The sequence below is a fragment of the Neovison vison genome, chromosome 1 (assembly GCF_020171115.1).
Source record: "Neovison vison isolate M4711 chromosome 1, ASM_NN_V1, whole genome shotgun sequence".
NCBI lineage: Eukaryota > Metazoa > Chordata > Mammalia > Carnivora > Mustelidae > Neogale > Neogale vison.
The window spans coordinates 226430167-226451826 of NC_058091.1; the positions used below are offsets into that span (position 1 = coordinate 226430167).

The 21660-nt window shown below is 38.3% G+C and overlaps 1 protein-coding gene and 1 pseudogene across 1 annotated transcript in view; both read right to left on the reverse strand.

The window, feature by feature from the left end:
- The window catches only part of NDUFAF2 (NADH:ubiquinone oxidoreductase complex assembly factor 2), a 168265-nt gene that overhangs the window by 65095 nt on the left and 81510 nt on the right, over positions 1 to 21660 (reverse strand). The window lies entirely within an intron of this gene.
- On the reverse strand, positions 3647 to 6815 carry LOC122896482 (annotated as a pseudogene).

The following is a 21660-nucleotide window of genomic DNA, read 5'->3' on the forward strand; positions in this document are numbered from 1 at the left end:
GTGTCAATAATTTTCAATCTCTTCTTTAAAAGATCTTCCATAGAGGTTGAATTTATATAAAACTGCTCAAAGCAGAGCTTCTGTAGTTGAGACAAGGGTCCACAACACTACTTCACCTTTTGCCCCCTCCCCTTCCCAGGAGGCAACCTTCTCATACTCTGGGAGCCAACAAGCCCTATGAAAATCACAGATTCAGACCAAGTATCACACTTTTGAGACTGTGAAATGCATTTAAGCACATGTATTGGTTCCCTAAACAAAATCAAGGTCTTGCGAATGGCAGAAAGGGTATCATGTATTTTGCTTCTCCTTACCTTTCACAGAGTTCATCAAGCCATCTATTAAGAACTCCTGAGTAATCAGGTGGAAGACAATGCAGGATTTTCCCAGCAGTTCCACAGTCCAAGGAAATCTAAGGCCAACTTCATATGTGGAGCTATAATTTAAAGCTAAAGCATGACTTAAGGCCCGCTTCCCATGTTTAAACAAGATGAGTTCAGTGAGAAATCATTCTCTCACTTGAGAGAGTTCTTAGGAAGACATTAAAGGTCTGTATAGCAAAGAGGGAGAAACAGCTTTTGGATTCACAAGTCCTCAAAGAGGCAGGCCTACTGGAGAAGCACTGGCAACAATTTCTTTAGCCCCTCAAACCTAGAAGATTCAGTGAGGAGGAAGAATTTGGGGTAGTCTAAGGCCAACCCAAGCAATGAAAAGACACAAAGGAAAGGAAAGAAATTCTAGTAAGAGCAATTTATTTATGGTATCCCATTATTTTAGTCATTAGTTTTAATTTTCTCTACAATAAAACTTTGCCTTGGCTAATAACTAATAAAACTGGGTAACATAAATTTTACCTACGTTCTCTACTCCAGCTCACTGGCAGAAAGCAAGGCTAATAAATTGTGACTTCACCAAAAGGAAGCCTGTAGAAGTATGAAATGGGAAGGCTGGCCACATTTTGCTTGTGCAGGTTGCAATAAAGAGTATTATCCTGTTATTCTTCCCTACTTATTCCTTACTTTCCATTGACGTTCAAAAAGATTAAAACTATAGTCACAAATACTGAAGATCTGCAAAACGGTAAATATTACTTTAAGATAGGTGTGTCCAAATCTATTTTGCACAAACGTAGACTACATCTACTCAAGGGTGTACTTGGTATTGCATATCAGGATACTTACCTAAAAAAGAGCCAAAAGACCAAAGTCTTGAGGCACCTGGGTGGCTCAGTGGGTTAAGCCTCTGACTTCAGCTCGGGTCATGATCTCAGGGTTCTGGGACTGAGCCCCACATCAGGCTCTCTGCTTGGCAGGAAGCCTGCTTCCCCCCCTTTCTGCCTGCTTCTCTACCTACTTGTGATCTCTCTCTCTCTGTCAAATAAATAAAGTCTTAAAAAAAAAAACAAAACACCAAAAAGTCTTAAGCATTTTTTATTCTTAGTAATAAATAATAAAGCTTAACATTTTTCCTACTTCTTCCTACTTCTTAACCCACTGAGCCAACCAGGCGCCCCCTACTTCTTCCTACTTCTTTATAAGACTCCAGGGTCCAGAGGTCATCTATTTTAGTCTAATTTTGCAAAATACCAATAACATTATGTTAATGTAGTTTATTAATTTCATCTGACTTATTTAGGAGATGAACACAATCATATTTATTATCATATTATGTATATGGCACTTACTAGACACTTTATATTTTCTTTAATTCTCACAACAATCTTTATTTTTTTAATTGAGTAATTAAAGCTCAAAGAAAAGGTGATGAGAAAAGGTGTGTTTTCAAGTCTATCTAATTTTTACAAAAAAATTTAAGTAGACTAGTACAGTCACCTCTTCTGCTACAAAACCTGATGTATCAACATCATCCACATATAATCAAATTCATACTGCCTCTCTTATTTTCTCCTGCCTCCCTTTAACAACCAGTTTAAAACCACTTTGCATAAACTTCCCAAATTCTCCCTTTGTTTTGAGACAGGAGAGCAACCTAACTATTGTATGACAACAGCACCACCTATTGGCTGTAAAGGGATTGGGATAATCTAAAATAGCACCTGCTTCCTTACCCTTCAGAAAGACCAATACATAATTTGAGTTCGTATTTTCTGCCTTTTATTTACACCTATTTAAAAAAAGTTTCAGCTGAGTTACGTCCACTTAAAAATTTTTTCCTCATAAGTACATCTTTTTTCTCCATCTCTCCTTTTAAAAACCTGCAGAGTTCTTGCATCTCTCTTGATTCCATTGCTAAAATGTATGTGCTTTTGCTGATGTGCAGCATTTCAAATGAACTGTTGATTAAAAGGAATGTGAATTATTCTGGAACTTGAACTACCATTCAGAACACAATTTCAATAGATATGTGTTGAATTTGAACAAGCTGCTTACATGGAACTTTTGGAATTCAAGTAATTTATAGGTTGGAAACTTGTTATAATTCTAAAACATGTGAAAGTATTGAGTCTTTCACTGTACTTTCCAAGGCAAATAAAGGAACAGAATTGTAACACAAAAGCAATACAGCATATATTCCACCCCCGCTCAGAGCTGATAAACATTTTGTCCTGCAGAATTTGAATCTTGTACTACACAGAGTAGAACACTCAAATATTTGTTGACAATAATGAGGTCCTTGCTATTTTGCAGTGGTTCATTAAAGTCACACCAGTGATACAGGAAGGAACAGCTTCCATTATTTTGTCTTTTTATCTCTATGATGAAAACTACCAGGATAACATTTATAACTCTAATCACTTAAGGAGCTCTAATCATGAACTTCTGTTTAAAGCAATGCTCTACTTGGATGTCCTTATATTTCTGTGACAGAGAGTTCTATATCTTCCTGTAATATGTCCTAAGTATCTAATCCTTGAAGTCCTATCTTTATGGTAAGTCCTGCAAATTCCCATCAAGGAAATTTTGTTTTGAAACAGGAGAAACATGTAAGGTTGCTCAAGTAAATTGATCATTATGAAGTCACTTTTGTTGCTGGTACCAATCAAGTAGCAACATGTTTTTGTCCCTTGGTGTGTGCCCAGCATCTCAGTTCTAGAAACTGCTCCTGAAATTCTATTTTGAGTCCAATTTTTTTATGCAGGAAAAGACCACCACTGCCCGTAAATACTGTAACCAAAAGTGTTCTCACCAGCTTCGACAGAGACTATTCTTGATTAGAAAGAGAGATCCTGTTTTCTTACATTGAGATCTGTGGCCTAATCCTGATGTCCAATGCCCAGGTGTATGACTTTCTCCTCACTGTTAGCTATATTCCAGCCTTGCAAATCATCTGCCCAGCAGTACTTTATTGGCTCCCCAAGACTTTGGAAACCTATGGTGTTGGCTGTTTCATCAATAATTATGACATCCATCTCTCCCTATTCCCCACTGCTTTTCCTTTCAAATCTCTCAAATCCTTTGATAGTACTATTATTTTACTCATTTCCTAATTCAAAAACTTCCATTGTTTTTACAGTATGAATATACTTAACACTATATCTTTCTGGTTAGGTTGACAAATATTGTTGTGTTTTTTACCACAACAGAAATTTTGTTTGGAAGTTGACTTCTACTAATAAAGTACAAGCTATAAAGGGCAGAGGGATTTGAGCTAGGTGGACAGGCATCCTACCACATCAGGGCCTGGGCTAGCTACACAAACTGCTGCTGTTGCTGCTCTTGGTGGCAAGGTTCTTGGCCTTCTCTGTAGCTGCTAGTGCCTTCTCCTTTGCCATCTCCTTGGCTTCTTTGGCTGTCTCAAAAGGGTTTTGGAAGGGGCCTCCCCCTGCAGCTTGGTCAAGATGTATTCAAAGCCCTTCACAGTCTTGGTCAAAGTACTTTGTAATAGAGTGAGGCCAAATTCCTGGACAGCTCTGGAGGCACCCTAGAGGAGACCCAGGCTTCCTGGTGGGTTTCGGTCCAGCCCCTATTCTCAGAGCTCATACAGTAAACACACCATTCCTCTACTACCATTATCTGTGTGTGGTTAATGTTCCACATGAAGGTGGTTATGGTCTGGTTCTGCAGATCCACAACAGAATCCTCTAGGATGTAAACTACACTGATTGAGCAATGTTGGCAGCATTGTAAAGTGTAAAGACAACGTTGTTGTCTTTCCAAACAGTCATTGGGCTCTCGCGGGACACCCTGCTGGTCCGGGTCAGGAGACCCTGGTACTGGAGCTCCTGGTCAGGGGTCACCTCCCTTTGCACTGTGTCTTCCCTCAAGACATGTCTACTGTAGGGATTTGGGCACTGCTGCCAGAAAGCAGCAAACACTTGGTCCCAGGAACTACACAGCATGCTTTGGCACAGGAAATACTTCACCACCAGCAGGGCAGCTCAGCATCCGTGCAACACCATGTGGGGTACGAAGGCCAGGTAGGGACTCAGGGCAAGCCCACCAGGCCCGCAGCTTATTCCCCTCAGTGCCGTACCCATGCAGCTGCCTCCAGCCTGAGGCACTGTCTGCCACAACTGAAAGATTTTACAACTATTTTTTACAAACATCAATTTATTTTACTACTAACTCCCTCCCCAACAATGCCAACCTTTTAACAAAAATATACTAATATTCCTCTGATTTGTTCTTTTTACTTTAATGTTTACACCACCACTCTCATCCAGGCTCCTCTTATTTCATGCTTATATTAACTGAAAATCCTTTCTAACCATACTGTATTCTGGTGTTTATTCTTTATTGTTCAGAAGTCCTTCCTTTAGGGAACCATTTACTATTTCATTCCTTTTGATCATGCTCTGTCCGTTGAGGTTGGGGGAGGGAGGTTATTATCCCTCTATCCACAGGTACGATTGTGAACTAAATTTGGCCATAGTATTACAAATCTTTAGTTACAAAAATTATTTCAGGGATGGGCACGTAACACCAGCTAAGCCAATCAGCACTTCCTGAGATACTGTGCTGGAGGCCCAGGAAGACCCTTAACCTCTATGATCATAACTAACATAGACCACATAGACCTGAAACTGCTGGGGCCATTTATCTTACATTGTGGAGAAAACCTATCTATGAATGAAGCTAATTTGGAAGAAAAAAGGATCATGTGATACAGAAAACACAGTCTCATGCTATTGAGCACTTGAATCTAGTTCAATTTCAGTTCAATTATATTTTCTATTAGTTAGGGTAGGCTAAGCTGTAGTAGAAATGGACTCTAAAAATAAAGTAGCTTAAATAACTATATCTCTTTCTTATGTGACTGTCCTGGGTGGATGTTCAGGTAAGCCAGCATTTCCCATACAGTCATTTAAGGATCCAGACTGAGGGTTCTCTAGCCATCTTCAACATTTGATTTCCAAGATTTCCCTAAGCACTGCCATTTCATTCAGCCAGAAAGAAGAAAGGACACTGAGAAAACAAAAGGAGATTGTACTGGTGGGGCCAGGAAGTGACTGACTTCACTTCCAGTGACAATCCACTACAGAAAATGTGATCATATAGCCACACTTAATTTTAAGGAAACTGGTAAATGTAGTCTACCTGTGTGTTCAGTAAGAAAGAGATAGTGGATTTTGATGGAAAGGTAGTGGTCTTTACAAATACACTCCTGGATAAATCTAAATCAATAAGAACCCTGAATACCAGGCCATATCATATTGACCCCAGGAAGGCTGTTACTAAAGTTAAATATTTGGTAAAATATTATTACCCATATTTTAGAGTTATCATAAAAAATACTCCAGAAGGAAACATAACAAATCTATCAAAAGATGTTGTCAAGGATACTTATTCATTACATTGCATAAAAAACCATGGAAAGTCTAATCATAAAAACCATGGAAAAAGTCACATCAAATATCAGTACTAAGAATAATAGAAAAATAACAAATATCATTTTTCTCTTATAGGACTAAGAAAGATTCGCAATACTACAACACTAAGGGTGCAAGAAAATTACCAAGTTCTTATATTGTTAGGAATGTAAATTAGCCAGAATGAACTGTGTTACCAAGTTACCATTTGTGTGTGGCCAAAAATGATCTCTAATGGCGTATTTACATGAGATTTTGTACTTTCTTTATTGGTTGATTATTTTTTAATAAGAAACATGATATTTTTTTCAGAATAAAAGTAAAATGAGTTTATAGTTATTTTTGGAAGACAAAAAAATGGTCATATTCCTTCAAAATAGTTATTTAGATGACTGATCTCATAGCTATGGTGAAGTTCTGACCAGAAGGCTGTCCCTTTCTGAGTTGGTTGCTACAAAGCTCAGAGATGCATTTGCAGGTCACTTGGAGTGAATGTGCAGGTAACTGGAGTTTATATTACAGCCTCATATCTGGCCCCACTTTTCCCTCACCTCGATTTACTTTCTCCCTTCAGTACAATCTTATACCTCTTTCTTCCAGTCTTCAATCTCAAATTCTTTTCTGGAAGAAGGAGGAGAAAGATTTTATGACACAATTTTATTGTATCACAGCTCTATCACTCTTCCTACACAAAACTTAAAATTCCACAATGCCTATACATTTCTTAAAAAGAAAATCCAAATTCTTCACTTAGTGTTTACTCATTCTAAAAAACCACAAAATTTTAAAATACAATAAATATTTATTTATATAAACACAAATATACACACATACACTGAGGTCCTAGGTCTAACACTGTTCTGTATATGGGAGAAAGAGAAAGAAGGCTCAAGTTACTCACAGTCTGGTTCAATGGTCTTAGCAATTTTTTTTTCAGGATGACTCACATCAGAAAACCTAATGGCCTCACATTCCCAGAGGTGTACCAAGATGTATGTACAATTTGCAGCATGATAGCAACAACTTTGTCTCTGATCTGAGCCATAATGGCGCTCTCAGGGATCAGATGGTTATGAATACAGATTCACTATAATACAGACATAAGTATAAGAGAGAAGTATAAGAGAGAAAATGCTATCTGCTATGATACCACATAGGAAAAAATAAGGAACCTAGAATTGTGGAGTATAAAGAAATGAGAAAGTTTCTGTAAGAAATATTCATCAAATAGGAGTTAGGCAGACAAAGGAGGACGAAAACAGATTTCAAGGACCATTCCAGAAAATGGAAAATTATAAAGACAATTGGATTTTATACAAGGAAGATGGTGAAAATATTTCTGGGTACTTGAATAGATGCTACTTTAAACAGGATGTCATCTTTTTGGCACCAATGAAAAGCCAACTAATCCATAGGACAGCATTTTTAGATATATGATGCTGACTGCTCTGAAAAGCAAAATACTTCCAGTCTATTTTAATAAAAATGATTTTAAAATAATTTACAGTTTTTATTCTGCCTTAGTAAATTAAACACCCTTTGTGCACACACTTTATCTTTGGATCTCATGCTAATTACAAGTAAGTAACATAGCATACTGTACTTTACCATAAATAGGTCCTACTGGCATTAGCTTTTTGACTTTTAAATGATCCCACCACAGCACAATAACTCAGTTATCTCTTATTGCCAGTCAGTGTTACTGCTTCTAACTACTGTCAATTAGCTTTTTTCGAACGTTTTATGTAGAAAATAAGAAGGGAAATTGGTAGAGGAAGAAATATTATTGAGCTTGCTACATCCCTAACCTATTTTTGCACACTATACCAAGTCAGTAGCTATGGTGTGAGGATAGCTGTAGCCTGTACAACATTCAAAGTACAAAAATTTTGTGATTTATTTTTTTCACACTACCTTGAGATTTTGTTGGGTTTTGTTGTAGTTAATTCCCAGGCAAATTTTCCTGAATTCTTAAGCTGTCATAAGCCTTATGCAAGGTCTATCGTTTGGCACACAGTGAAGTAGAAAAGGGTTAAGGTGCACAAGTTTCAAGTTTAGACTTTTGCTATAATCTCTGAGTGATACTAGACATTTAATCATAATTCCTTCTTCATCAAACTTTAACTTAAAATGTACTACTCTACCTCACACCCATTAGGATAGCTCCTGTTAAAAACAAACAAAACAAAACAAAACCCAAAACCCAAATCAGACAAGTATTGGCAAGATGTGGACACATTAGAACCCTTGTAGCACTGTTAGCAGGAATGCAAAATGGTGCAGCTGCTATGGAAAACAATACAGTGGTCTTCAAAATAATTAAAAATAGCATTATTATATGATCAAGCAATTCCACTTCTGGGCATAAAAGCAGAAGAACTGAAAGAAGGGTCTCAAAGAGACAGAAGTACACTCAAATTCACAGCAGCATTACTCACAACATCCAAAAGGTATAAATGACCCAAATGTCCACTGACAGATAAATGGATAAACAAAATGTGGCATATAGATACAACGGAATACTATTTAGACTTAAACAGGAAGAAAAACCACAGAATCAGGAAATAAAATGGTGGTTGCCAGGGGCTAAGGGAAGAGTGGGGAACTGAAAGTTCCTGAGTTTCAGTTTTCCAAGATGAAAAGAGTTCTGGGAATTGAGATGCACAGTAAAGGGAATGTACTTAATTCTACTGAAATGTGCATTTAAAATGGTTAAGATGGTAAATTTATGTTATGTGTCATTTACTGTATCTTTCCATATATAGAGAATTTATAGATTTTGAACACTTGGGAGACCCCACCATAAATTATTTTAAGATGTTATTTATTTATGTATTTTACAGAGGGAGAGAGAGAGAGAGTGCTGTACAGAAGGAGGAGCAGAGGGGGCGAGAGCAGAGATGGAGGGAGAGGGACAAGCAGACTGCATGCTAAGCATGGAAACTGACACAGGGCTCCATCTCATGACCCTGAGATTGTGACCTGAGCCGAGATCAAGAGTCTGACACTTAAGCAACTGAGCCACCCAACTGCCTTTTCCTTAACACTCTTAAAATTATTCTTTCAACGCTCATTCAAAGACACTATGCATTAGGTTAAAAAATGTCCTCATAAAGACAAGGGTGAGGACTGCACAAAAACGTGAATGTACTGAATGCCACCATACTGTATATTTTAAATTGGTTAATTTTGTTATGTGATTCTTACCTCAGTTAACAACAACAACAACAAAAATCCTCATATATATTTGGCATTTAAAGATTCCCAAGGCCAAGGGCTACAGGATGAAGAGCTGTGGCTAGTCTCAGCCACTGACTGCATTAAAACCTCACACAAGTCTGACAACATAAGAAGGAATAAAATAGGGGCACCTGGGTGGCTCAGTTAGTTCAGTGGCTGCCTTTGGCTCAGGTCATGATCCCAGGGTCCTGGGATTGAGCTCCACATCGGGCTCCCTGCTCAGCAGAGAGCCTGCTTCTCCCTCTCCCTCTGCCTGCTGCTCTGCCTACTTGTGCTCTCCATCTCTCTGTCAAATAAATGAATAAAATCTTTAAAAATAAAAAAAGAAGAAATAAAATACTGCAGTAATTCCTTAAATGTGGTGCTGCAACAAAAGTAGTTTATGGTAACAGTAAGACAGGAGAATGTGAATGGATATACTTTACCACCACCAGCACCATAGACTAAATTGGTATATAAAAGGCAACAAGCCTGTGATTCAGGGCTCCTTTCACCTGGCAAACAATTCACTTACCAGGGCTGCAAGATCAAAGAGATAGTAGAATCAGACCTTGGAAAGCCCAAGAATGCGAAGACAAGGTATTTCGACTTTCTCCTTGGCACAACAGGGAGTCACTGGCAAGTTTCATAAAGCAGGACACTAACAGGTTCAAAGACATGTTTTAAAAGAAACACTTTGGTGACCACTTTGAGGGTGAACTGAAAGAAAGATTGGAATACCAGACTACCACAATAATCCAGAGAGAGGTTTTTAAAGTGGAATAGGCCAAACTTTGGGATCAAAGAGATACAGGGTTTAAGGCATGGTACTAGGAGCTTTTCTTAATTTCTTCCTTATAATTTCCACTTTGAAGCCTAATATTATTTTTTGCATTTTACAGAAGAAGAAACAGAGGCTTGTCACAAAATAAACTTGGGTCAAGGTCACACAATTAGTTGGCAGAGAAACTAGAATTTTAATTTCAGTCTATATGGCATCAAAGCCTGTGCATGTACATTTTCTACTACCCTGTGGTGTCAACCAATATGTAAACAAAATAGTTAAGTTGCTTTATATAATAAAAATATAAGTTTGGGTGGGGGAGGAGGCTACATAGGGGACAGGCTGATGAGTATTGGTGGTTGTATATAAGTGATGAATCACTGAATACTACTCCATCCAAGTACTAACCAGGCCTAACCCTACTTAGCTTCTGAGAGCAGATGAGATTGGGTGCATTCAGGGTGATATGGCGGTAGACCTGAATACTACTCCAGAAACCAATATTACACTGTATGTTAACTAACAAAATTTAAATTTAAAAAAGTAAGTTTGGGTATACTGATTACTTCCCATCAACAGCACAGTTAGCCCTCGTGGAATATAAAAATCCATGTTTTATTACTTAAATAACTTCTTTATTCCTTAAATAACTTTTTGGTATTTAATGAGATCTTAAATTACATGTACTAAAACCATTTTTACCTGGAAATAATTTTTTTTAAAATATAGTCTTATTAAAGGAAACTCTTTACACTACGTAAGGCTGAGCTTATAAAAAATTACTATGTCCTCCTGTAATCTATTTATACCATTTTTAATAAAACATTATATGAATATAATGGCTCAAATAGCATATAATTAGAGGCTGTAATTCACAGGGATATATTTGATCTTTAAAGTTGCACATTAAAATACTTTCTCTCTCTATATATATATTATATATACAACATACATATATATAATATATGTATAACATATATAACATTTAACATGTGTAACATGTTATATATATATATATCCACATATATTTTACAAAGAATACAAAATTCTATATAAATGCAAAATACTTAATTTGGGAGATTCATGTATATTGGTTTTTTTTTTTTTAAAGATTTTATTTATTGATTTGACAGAGACAGATCACAAGTAGGCAGAGAGGCAGGCAGAGAGAGAGGAGGAAGCAGGCTCCCTGCTGAGCAGAGAGCCCGATGTGGGACTCGATCCCAGGACCCTGAGATCATGACCTGAGCCGAAGGCAGCAGCTTAACCCACTGAGCCACCCAGGCGCCCCTACAACGTGATTTCTAACACATCTAGTGGGTGGTATATTAAAAACCACCCTGTATATTGGTTTTTAATATACCTTGGCTTCCACAGAGAAGGGAAGGATGATAGGCATGGGTGGTTTTACCATGTATGTTGTGTCAAAAACAACTTGAGACACAACCACAAAGTTCGACAAAACAGCCCTGATTTTGTGTTCCTTTGCCACCACTCACCTCTCAAATCACCTATTTTAAGGCACTGCAGTCAAACTCTGGTGTTCTTACAGTGTCAAAGATAATATTTTGCAGTGCCTGGTTGCTTCTAGCAAAAAGATGAGAGTAATGTCTAAATCACAAAGTAGAATGAGGAATGACACTTCTCTATCATAATCTCATCAGGAAAAAAGAAAACAAAGGTTAAGGGGAATATTTTTATTGAGGAGTTGGGATTAAGATCACCTTGGCTGAGATTGGGAAATATGGTGATCAGCCCAGGTAAAATGGTTTCAAGAGACTTAGATGCCTAGGAGTTAGCTTTTGACAACTCCAACTTCTCGGTGCAAATTAGTAAGCATTTCCATTACCCCATTCTTAAACAAACTTGCTTATTCAACAAGAATCTCAATTTTATAACTCTAATGCCTCATTCTTCACATAAAAACAAAAACTATCCATGCCTTTGAAACTATTTGAAGTAACCTATCTGATTAAAGATCCACATTTTAAACTCAATATCCTTTTCAAAAAGTTTGAGTTAGCACCAACCCCAGGATACAAAAATAATTTGACAACTGAGTTATTTGCCAAGAAGTGATATGAATATTTATCTGGGTTTTTTTCTTGATGTAAAATGGATAAACAAGCAAACATATCTCCTTAGTGAAGGCCTTACCCAAATGTAATTTTAATACTCTCCAAATTGCAAAAAGAAGGAAGAGCCAAGGGAATGAATTTTTGTTTGGGGAGGATGAATTTTTAAACTTTGTTCCAGTATATATTAGCTCTTAAAAAAATTAGATACTGGGTCTTATTCAGAGACACGCTTAAATTTGTAATATGAAAGGGAAATAAATATATTTGTCAAAAATAAGAAGGCAATTTTAAAGGGGAAAATATGATAAGAAACAAGACTCTTGATTATTTTTACTTCATGTTTAATAAATTGCTCTGGGAGTAAACTTTCTTTGCTCTTTTATTCTATCTGCCATGAAGTAGGGATGATAAAGTCATTGACACATGGCTAGAAAGGTTTTCCTTTCACTATAGTGAGAGTATATACCCTGAGATGAAGGCCACTTTAGCTAATTCTAGGCATTCACAGCATTACCCAAACACCCCATTTACCTCTTTTATTTTTCCCAGTTTTAAATATCTCAGCAGAAAACGCTGCCTGGAGGAGACATTACCCCGTGACAAGCTGGGTTGATTAATTTCTAGATAGTGGGCTCTGTGGCAGGTTATAATCCTACTGACAAAGACAAGATTTTCATATTTAGACAACATGAAACATTAGAGGGAAGAGAGGAAAATGGCTGCTGTAACACTGAGGTCTGCGGGCAGTGTGCACCTAGGACAAACCATGAGTTGTTTCAGAAATGCCCGAGGGCAATCCTCACCTCCAACAGTTAAGGCACTGTCTTACTTCACAGGTCCCTACAATTAGATAAGATTACCTTGGAATGCTTTCACACCAGCTAAGTAGAAAAGAAAATGTTGAGTAAACTTCAGATATTTTTTAGGCAATTAGTTAAAAGCACAGACTATGGAAGGAGACCCCCCTGGCTCTGAAATTTATGGGCTTTTATTCTTTAGTATTATGTAACTTCCTTGTATCCCACTTTCCCTACCTATAAAATAGGGATAATAAGAGGAGTCAAGATAGTGGAGGAATAGCAGGCTGAGATGATGCCAGGTAGCAAGAGATCAGCTAGATAGTTTATCAAACCATTCCAAACACCTACAAATCCAACAGGGGATCGAAGAGAAAAAGAGCAATTCTAGAAAGAGAAAATCGACCACTTTCTGAAAGGTAGGACCTGCGGAGAAGTGAATCCAAAGCAACAAGTAGACAGACAGCGGGTGGAGGGGCCAGCTCCTGGCAAGCAGCAGAGCAACAGAGCACAAAATCTGAACTTTCAAAAGTCTGTTCCACTAAGGGACATCACTCCAGAGGCTAAGTGGTGGAGCGCTCACGGGGACAGCATGGTCTCAGGTCCCGCAGGGTCACCGAAGGATCGGGGTGTCTGAGTATCACAGAGCTCGCAGATATTAGAGCAGGGAAGCTGGCTACAGAGATGGAGCTGAGGAGTGAGCTCTCAGCTCTGTGATCTGTGGCACAGTCAGACCACTGCTCTTTGAGCTAGGACCCCACAAGAGGCAGATCCGGGGAGACCTCCGTGGAAGAATAGCAGTAATCTGCTGGGTCTGGAGACTCCAGGCAGGGCTGTGTGCCAGAGACAGAGATACTTGGTCACAGGCCAGGTGAGCTCGGTGAGCAGGGAGATGAGAGTGATTGAGCGCTTTTCTCCAAGGTGCACTGAGGAGTGGAACACTGAGCTCTCCACTCCTCTAGGCCAGAGATTGGGAGACTGCCATTTTCATTCCCATCCTCCAGAACTCTATGGAAAGTGATCAGGGAACAAAAGCTCCAGAGAGAAAACTGGAACAGATTACTTAGCCCGGCCCTGGCAAGGGCAGTGCAATTCACCTCGGGCAAAGACACTTGAGAATCACACAACAGGCTCCTCCCCCAGAAGTTAAGTAAGAAATCCAGCCAAGACCAGGCTCACTTATCAAGGAGAACAGTGGAATTCCAGAGGAGGAGAAAGCAAAGCATGGAATTCATGGCTTTCTTCCCATGATTCTTTAGTCTTACAAACTTAATTAATTGTTTTAAATTTTATTTTTGTTTCTTATTCTAATTTTTTTAACTTTTAATCTTAACTCTTTTTTAACATTTTTAACTAGTTTATCTTAACAATACCTTTCATATAAAAAATCTTTTTGGGGGCGCCTGGGCGGCTCAGTGGGTTAAAGCCTCTGCCTTCAGCTCGGGTCATGATCTCAGGGTCCTGGGATCGAGCCCCACGTTGGGCTCTCTTCTCAGCAGGGCACCTTCCTCCTCCTCTCTCTCTCTGCCTGCCTCTCTGCCTACTTGTGATCTCTGTCTGTCAAATAAATAAATAAAATATTTAAAAAAATCTTTTTGAACCTTCATTATTATAGTCATATTTTATCTTTCATTGTATCTAACTTTATTTTTTGTATACACACAGGGTTTTTTCTTCTAAAAAATTTTGGGATACAACTTCTTATAATAGATCAAAATATACCCTAAATCTAGCACAGGGTTTTGTTCTAGTCTCCAGCCTGAGCAAATTCTTTCTACTTTCTTTTTCTTTCTTTTCTCAACCAACTTATCTTATAAACTCCTTTCTTAGAATTTTTTAAAAATTTTCATCTTTACAGTCACGTTCCATCCCTTCATCGTGTTTACCCTTATTTTTGTATATATATACATACGTTTCTCTTTCTTTAAAATTTTGGGAGGTAGTTTCTTCTAAGAGACCAAAGTACTCTCAAAATTAAGGGGGTGGCTCTGTTCTATTCACCAGTCTAATATCTATATTTTCTTTTCTCTCTCTCTTTTTAAAAAATTTTTTGAACTTCTTTTTATCCCCTTACTTCCTCCCAAGATTTGGGGTCTCTTCTGATTTGTCTTCAAATCTTTTTTGATTTGTCTTCAAATCTTTTTTGAAGATTTGAGATTTGTCTCAAATCTCAAATGTCTTCAGACATTTTTCTGGGGTCTTTGCCACCCTTTAAGTATTTTATTCTCTCCTTCATATGTTCTTATCTGGATAAAATGACAAGGCGGAAAAACTCACCACAAAAAGAAGAATAAGAGGCAGTTACTGAAGGCTAGGGACCCAATTAATATGGACATTGCTAAAATGTCAGATCTAGAGTTCAGAATGACAATTCTCATGGTGCTAACTGGGCTCGAAAAAGGCATGGAAAAAGGCATAGAGAAGCCCTGTCTGGAGAAATAAAAGAACTAAAATCTAACCAAGCTGAAATCAAAAAAGCTATTAATGAGGTGCAATTGAAAATGGAGGCTCTTACTGCTAGGATAAATGAGGCAGAATAAAGAATTAGTGATACAGAAGACCAAATGATGGAGAATAAAGAAGCTGAGCAAAAGAGAGACAAACAACTACTGGACCACAAGGGGAGAATTCGAGAGATAAGTGATACCATAAGATGAAACTTCATTAGAATAACTGGGATTCCAGAAGCAAAAGAAAGAGATAGGGGAGCAGAAGGTATATTGGAGCAAATTATTGTAGAGAATTTCCCTAATACACAAAGGGAACAAGCATCGAAATCTAGGAGGCACAGAGAACCCCCCTCAAAAACAATAAGAATAGGTCAACACTCTGTCATCTAATAGTAAAACTCACAAATCTTAGTGACAAAGAGAAAACCCTGAAAGCAGCCCAGGACAATAAGTCTGTAACATACAATGGTAAAAGTATTAGATTGGTAGCAGACTTACCCACAGAGACCTGGCAGGCCAGAAAGAACTGGCATGATATATTCAGAGCACTAAATGAGAGAAACATGCAGCCAAGAATACTATATCCAGCTAGGCTATCATTGAAAATAAAAGGAGAGATAAAAAGCTTCCAGGACAAACAAAAACTAAAAGAATTTGTAAACACCAAACCAGCTCCACAGGAAATATTGAAAGGGGTCCTCTAAGCAAAGAGAGAGACTAAAAATAGTAGACCAGAAAGGAACAAAGACAATATATAGCAATAGTCACTTTACAGGCAATACAGTGGCACTAAATTCATATCTCTCAATAGTTACCCTGAATGTTAATGGGCTAAATGCCCCAATCAAAAGACACAGGGTATCAGAATGGATTAAAAAAAACAAAACCTATTAATATTCTGTCTACAAGAAACTCATTTTAGATGCAAAGACACCTCCAGATTTAAAGTGAGGGGGTGGAAAACAATTTACCATGCTAATGGACATCAAAAGAAAGCTGGGGTGGCAATCCTTATATCAGATCAGTTAGATTTTAAGCCAAAGACTATATTAAGAGATGAGGAAGGACACTAAATCATACTGAAAGGGTTTGTCCAACAAGAAAATCTAACAATTTTAAATATCTATGCCCCTAACATGGGATCAGCTAACTATATAAACCAATTAGTAACAAAATCAAAGAAACACTTCGACAATAATACAATAATAGCAGGGGACTTCAACACTGCCCTCATTGAAATGGACAGATCATCCAAGCAAAAGATCAATAAAGAAATAAAGGCCTTAAATGACACACTAAACCAGATGGACATCACAGATATATTCAGAATATTCCATCCCAAAGCAAGAGAATACACATTCTTCTCTAGCGCACATGGAACGTTCTCCAGAATAGATCACATCCTTGGTCACAAATCAGGTCTTAACCAGTACCAAAAGACTGGGATCATTCCCTGCATATTTTCAGACCACAATGCTCTGAAGCTAGAACTCAATCACAAGAGGAAATTTGGAAAGAACCCAAATACATGGAGACTAAACAGCATCCTTCTAAAGAATGAATGGGTCAACCAGGAAATTAAAGAAGAATTGAAAAAATTCATGTAAACAAATAATAATAAAAACACAACGGTTAAAAATCTGTGGGACACAGCAAAGACAGTCCTGAGAGGAAAATATACAGCGATACAAGCCTTTCCCAAAAAAACAAGAAAGGGGGGCGCCTGGGTGGCTCAGTGGTTAAGCCGCTGCCTTCGGCTCAGGTCATGATCTCAGGGTCCTGGGATCGAGCCCTGCATCGGGCTCTCTGCTCAGCAGGGAGCCTGCTTCCTCCTCTCTCTCTGCCTGCCTCTCTGCCTACTTGTGATCTCTCTCTGTCAAATAAATAAATAAAATCTTTAAAAAAAAAAAAAAACAAAAAAAAAAAACCAAGAAAGGTCTCAAGTACACAACCTAACCCTACACCTAAAGGAGCTGGTGAAAGAACAACAAAGAAAGCCTAAACCCAGCAGGAAAAGAGAAATCATAAAGATCAGAGCAGAAATCAATGAAATAGAAACAAACAAACAAACAAAAAACAATAGAACAAATCAATGAAACTAGGAGCTGGTTCTCTGAAAGAATTAATAAGATTGATAACCCCTTGGCCAGACTTATCAAAAAGAGAAGAGAAAGGACCCAAATAAATAAAATCATGAATGAAAGAGGAGAGAACACAACCAACACCAAAGAAATACAAACAATTATAAGAACATATTATGAACAACTATACACCAGCAAATCTGACAATCTGGAAAAAATGGATGCATTCCTAGAGACATATAAACTACCACAACTGAGCCAGCAAGAAACAGAAAGCCTGAATAGACCCATAACCAGTAAGGAGATTAAAGCAGTCATCAAAAATCTCCCAACAGGGGCGCCTGGGTGGCTCAGTGGTTTAGAGCCTCTGCCTTCGGCTTGGGTCATGGTCCCAGGGTTCTGGGATCGATCCCTGTGTCGGGCTCTCTGCTCTGCAGGGAGCCTGCTTCCTGCCTTCTCTCTCTCTGCCTGCCTCTCTGCCTACTTGTGATCTCTCTCTGTCAAATAAATAAAATCTTTAAAAAAAAAAAATCTCCCAACAAGCAAGAGCCAAGGGCCAGACAGCTTCCCAGGGGAATTCTACCAAACATTTAAAGAAGAATTAATTCCTATTCTCATGAAACTGTTCCAAAAAATAGAAATGGAAGGAAAACTTCCAAACTCATTTTATGAGGCCAGCATTACCTTGATCCCAAAACCAGACAAGGATCCCATCGAAAAAGAGAATTACAGACCAATATCCTTGATGAACAAAGATGCGAAAATTCTCACCAAAATACTAGCCAACAGGATCCAACAGTACATTAAAAGGATTATTCACCACGACCAAGTAGGATTTATTCCTGGGCTGCAAGATTGGTTCAACATCCACAAACCAATCAATGTAATACAATACAATACATTAATGAAAGAAACAAGAACCAAATGATACTCTCAATAGATGCTAAAAAACCCTTTGACAAAGTACAACATCCTTTCTTGATCAAAACTCTTCAAAGTATAGGGATAGAGGGTACATACCTCTATATCATCAAAGCCATCTACGAAAAACCCACAGCAAATATCATCTCAATGGAGAAAAACTGAGAACTTTTCCGCTAACATCAGGAACATGGCAGATATGTCCATTATCACCACTGCTATTCAACAAAGTTCTAGAAGTCCAAGCCTCAGCAATCAGACAACAAAAAGAAATTAAAGGCATCCAAATCGACAAAGAAGAAGTCGAACTATCACTCTCTGCAGACGATATGATACTTTATGTGGAACACCCAAAAGACTCCACTCCAAAACTGCTAGAACTTGTACAGGAATTCAGTAAAGTGTCAGGATATAAAATCAATGCACAGAAGTCAGTTGCATTTCTATACATCAACAACTAGACAGAAGAAAGAGAAATTAAGGAGTCAATCCCATTTACAATTGCACCCAAAACCATAAGATACCTAGGAATAAACCTAACCCAAGAGGTAAAGAATCTGTAATCAGAAAACTATAAAGTACTCATGAAAGAAATTGAGGAAGACACAAAGAAATGGAAAAATGTTCCATGCTCATGGATTGGAAGAACAAATATTGTGAAAATGTCTATGCTACCTAAAGCAATCTACACGTTTAATGCAATCCCTATCAAAATACCATCCTTTTTTTTTCCAAAGAAATGGAACAAATAATCCTAAAATTTATATGGAATCAGAAAAGACCTCAAATAGGCAGAGGAATGTTGAAAAAGAAAGCCAAAGTTGGTGGCATCACAATTCCAGACTTCAAGCTCTATTATAAAACTGTCATCATCAATACAGTATGGTACTGGCAAAAAAACTAGACACATAGATCAATGGAACAGAATAGAAAGCCCAGAAATAGACCCTCAACTCTATGGTCAACTAAACTTTGACAAAGCAGGAAAGAATGTCCAATGGAAAAAAGTCTCTTCAACAAATGGTATTGGGAAAACTGGACAGCCACATGCAGAAGAATGAAGCTGGACCGTTTCCTTACACCACACACCAAAATAGACTCAAAACGGATGAAGGACCTCAATGTGAGAAAGGAATCCATCAAAATCCTTGAGGAGAACACAGGCAGCAACCTCTTCGACCTCAGCCGCAGCAACTTCTTTCTAGGAACATCGCCCAAGGCAAGGGAAGCAAGGGCAAAATCGAACTATTGGGAATGCATCAAGATCAAAAGCTTTTTGCACAGCAAAGGAAACAGTTAACAAAACTAAAAGACAACTGACAGAATGGGAAAAAATATTTGCAAACAACATATAAGATAAAGGGCTAGTATTCAAGATCTATAAAGAATTTATAGATTCTTCAAGAAATGGGCAGAGGACATGAACAGACATTTCAGCAAAGAAGACATCCAGACTGCCAACAGACACATGAAAAAGTGCTCCACATCACTCAGCATCAGGGTAATACAAATCAAAACCATAATGAGATACCACCTCACACCAGTGAGAATGGCTAAAATTAACAAGTTAGGAAATGACAGATGCTGGTGAGGATGTGGAGAAAGATGAACCCTCCTACACTATCGGTGGGAACGCAAGCTGGTGCAGCCACTCTAGAAAACAGCACAGAGGTTCCTCAAAAAGTTGAAAATAGAGCTACCCAATGACCCAGCAATCGCACTACTGGGTATTTACCCTAGAGATACAAATGTAGAGATCTGAAAGGGCATGTGCACCCGAATGTTTATAGCAGCAATGTCCACAATAGCCAAACTATGGAAAGAACCTAGATGTCCATCAACAGATGAATGGATAAAGAAGATATGGTGTATATAAATATACAATGGAATACTATGCGGCTATCAAAAGAAATGAAATCTTGCCATTTGTGATGACATGGATGGAATTAGAAGGTATTATGCTTAGCAAAATAAGTCAATCAGAGAAAGACAATTATCATATGATCTCCCTGATATAAGGAAGTTGAGAAGCAATATGGGGGGTTGAGGGGGTAGGAAAGGAATAAATGAAACAAGAAGGGATTAGGAGGGAGACAAACCATAAGAGACTCTTCCTTAATCTCACAGAATAAACTGAGGGTTGCCAGAGGGAGGGGGGTAGGGAGAGGGTGGGTGGTTTATGGACATTGGGGAAAGTATGTGCTATGATGAGTGCTGTGAAGTGTAAACATGGCGATTTGCAGACCTGTACCCCTGTGGCTAATAATACATTATATGTTAATAAAAAATTAAAAAATTAAAAAATAGGGATAAGATAAAATATGATCACTGGATAAAAGTAGTTACTACACATAAACTGCTAATAATGCCTAGTACTTCATAAGTATTACATGTATTAGCTCTTGCTATTATTCTAAATTATTATTTTGGTTGATTATCATTTAAAAATCACACTATAAACTGAACAGAATTTTTAATATTGAACTTAAAGAGACACTCAGGTTATCCCGTGAGGTCTCAGCAATACAGAGATTTGTACAGTGCTCTCCCTAGGATGCTGTGAAGGTGTTGAGAGTAGAAGAGCCGTCATATGTCAGGTTTTGATCACAGAGTAGAAGATTATGTTTCAGAACTGGTAGTTTTGCTGCTAACAGGGAAGGGTGGTCAAAGGCAAGTCGTGCTACTCAATGTAGCTACTCAATGTTCAGATTAGCCTGGCACCTTGCCCCACAGCCATACTTCTGCCTGAAAAGCTCTAGGGACTTCAGGATCAAAGGAATAGCTTAAAACATTTGGTTAAAAGGTCAAAGGGGAAATAATTGTGGAGGTGGGGAAAGGGAAATGAATGCAAATTAGGGCTAATGAGGGACGCCTGGGTGGCTCAGTCAGTTAATCCTCTGCCTTCTGCTCAGGTCATGATTCTTCCAGGGTCCTGGGATTGAGTCCCACATCGGGCTCCTTGCTCAGCAGGGAGCCTGCCTCCCACTCTGCCTGCTTGTGCTTTCTCTCTCTCTCTGACAAATAAATAAATAAAATCTTTAAAAAAAAAAATTAGGGCTAATGAACTTTGGCAGCACCATTACCCTCCTAAGCATGGGGAGTCCACTCCTACCTGGTGCACAATTAAAGTGCAAAGCGGAGTAGAGAAGACCATCACGTTGTCCACCCTTGATGACCAAAGCATGGGCCAAGAGTGTATTCAGCCAGGTATGCTGAAGGCATGCTCACTTCACTTTGGTTTTATAAACTACTTAGCCACAAGGTGATCTTGAAATGTGGTGAATTCTGGTTCCTTCATAAAACACACACCTATGTTGTCTTTCAGAAGAGATGCTATGATAGACAAGAAAATAAATAGTAAAATGGATTCAGAGACTATGGCTAAATTTTTTTTTTTTAAGAATTTATTTATTTATTTGACAGAGAGAGATCACAAGTAGACAGAAAGGTAGGCAGAGAGTGAGAGAGAGGGAAGCAGTCTCCTTGCTGAGCAGAGAGCCCCATGTGGGACTCGATCCCAGGACCCTGAGATCATGACCTGAGCCGAAGGCAGCGGCTTA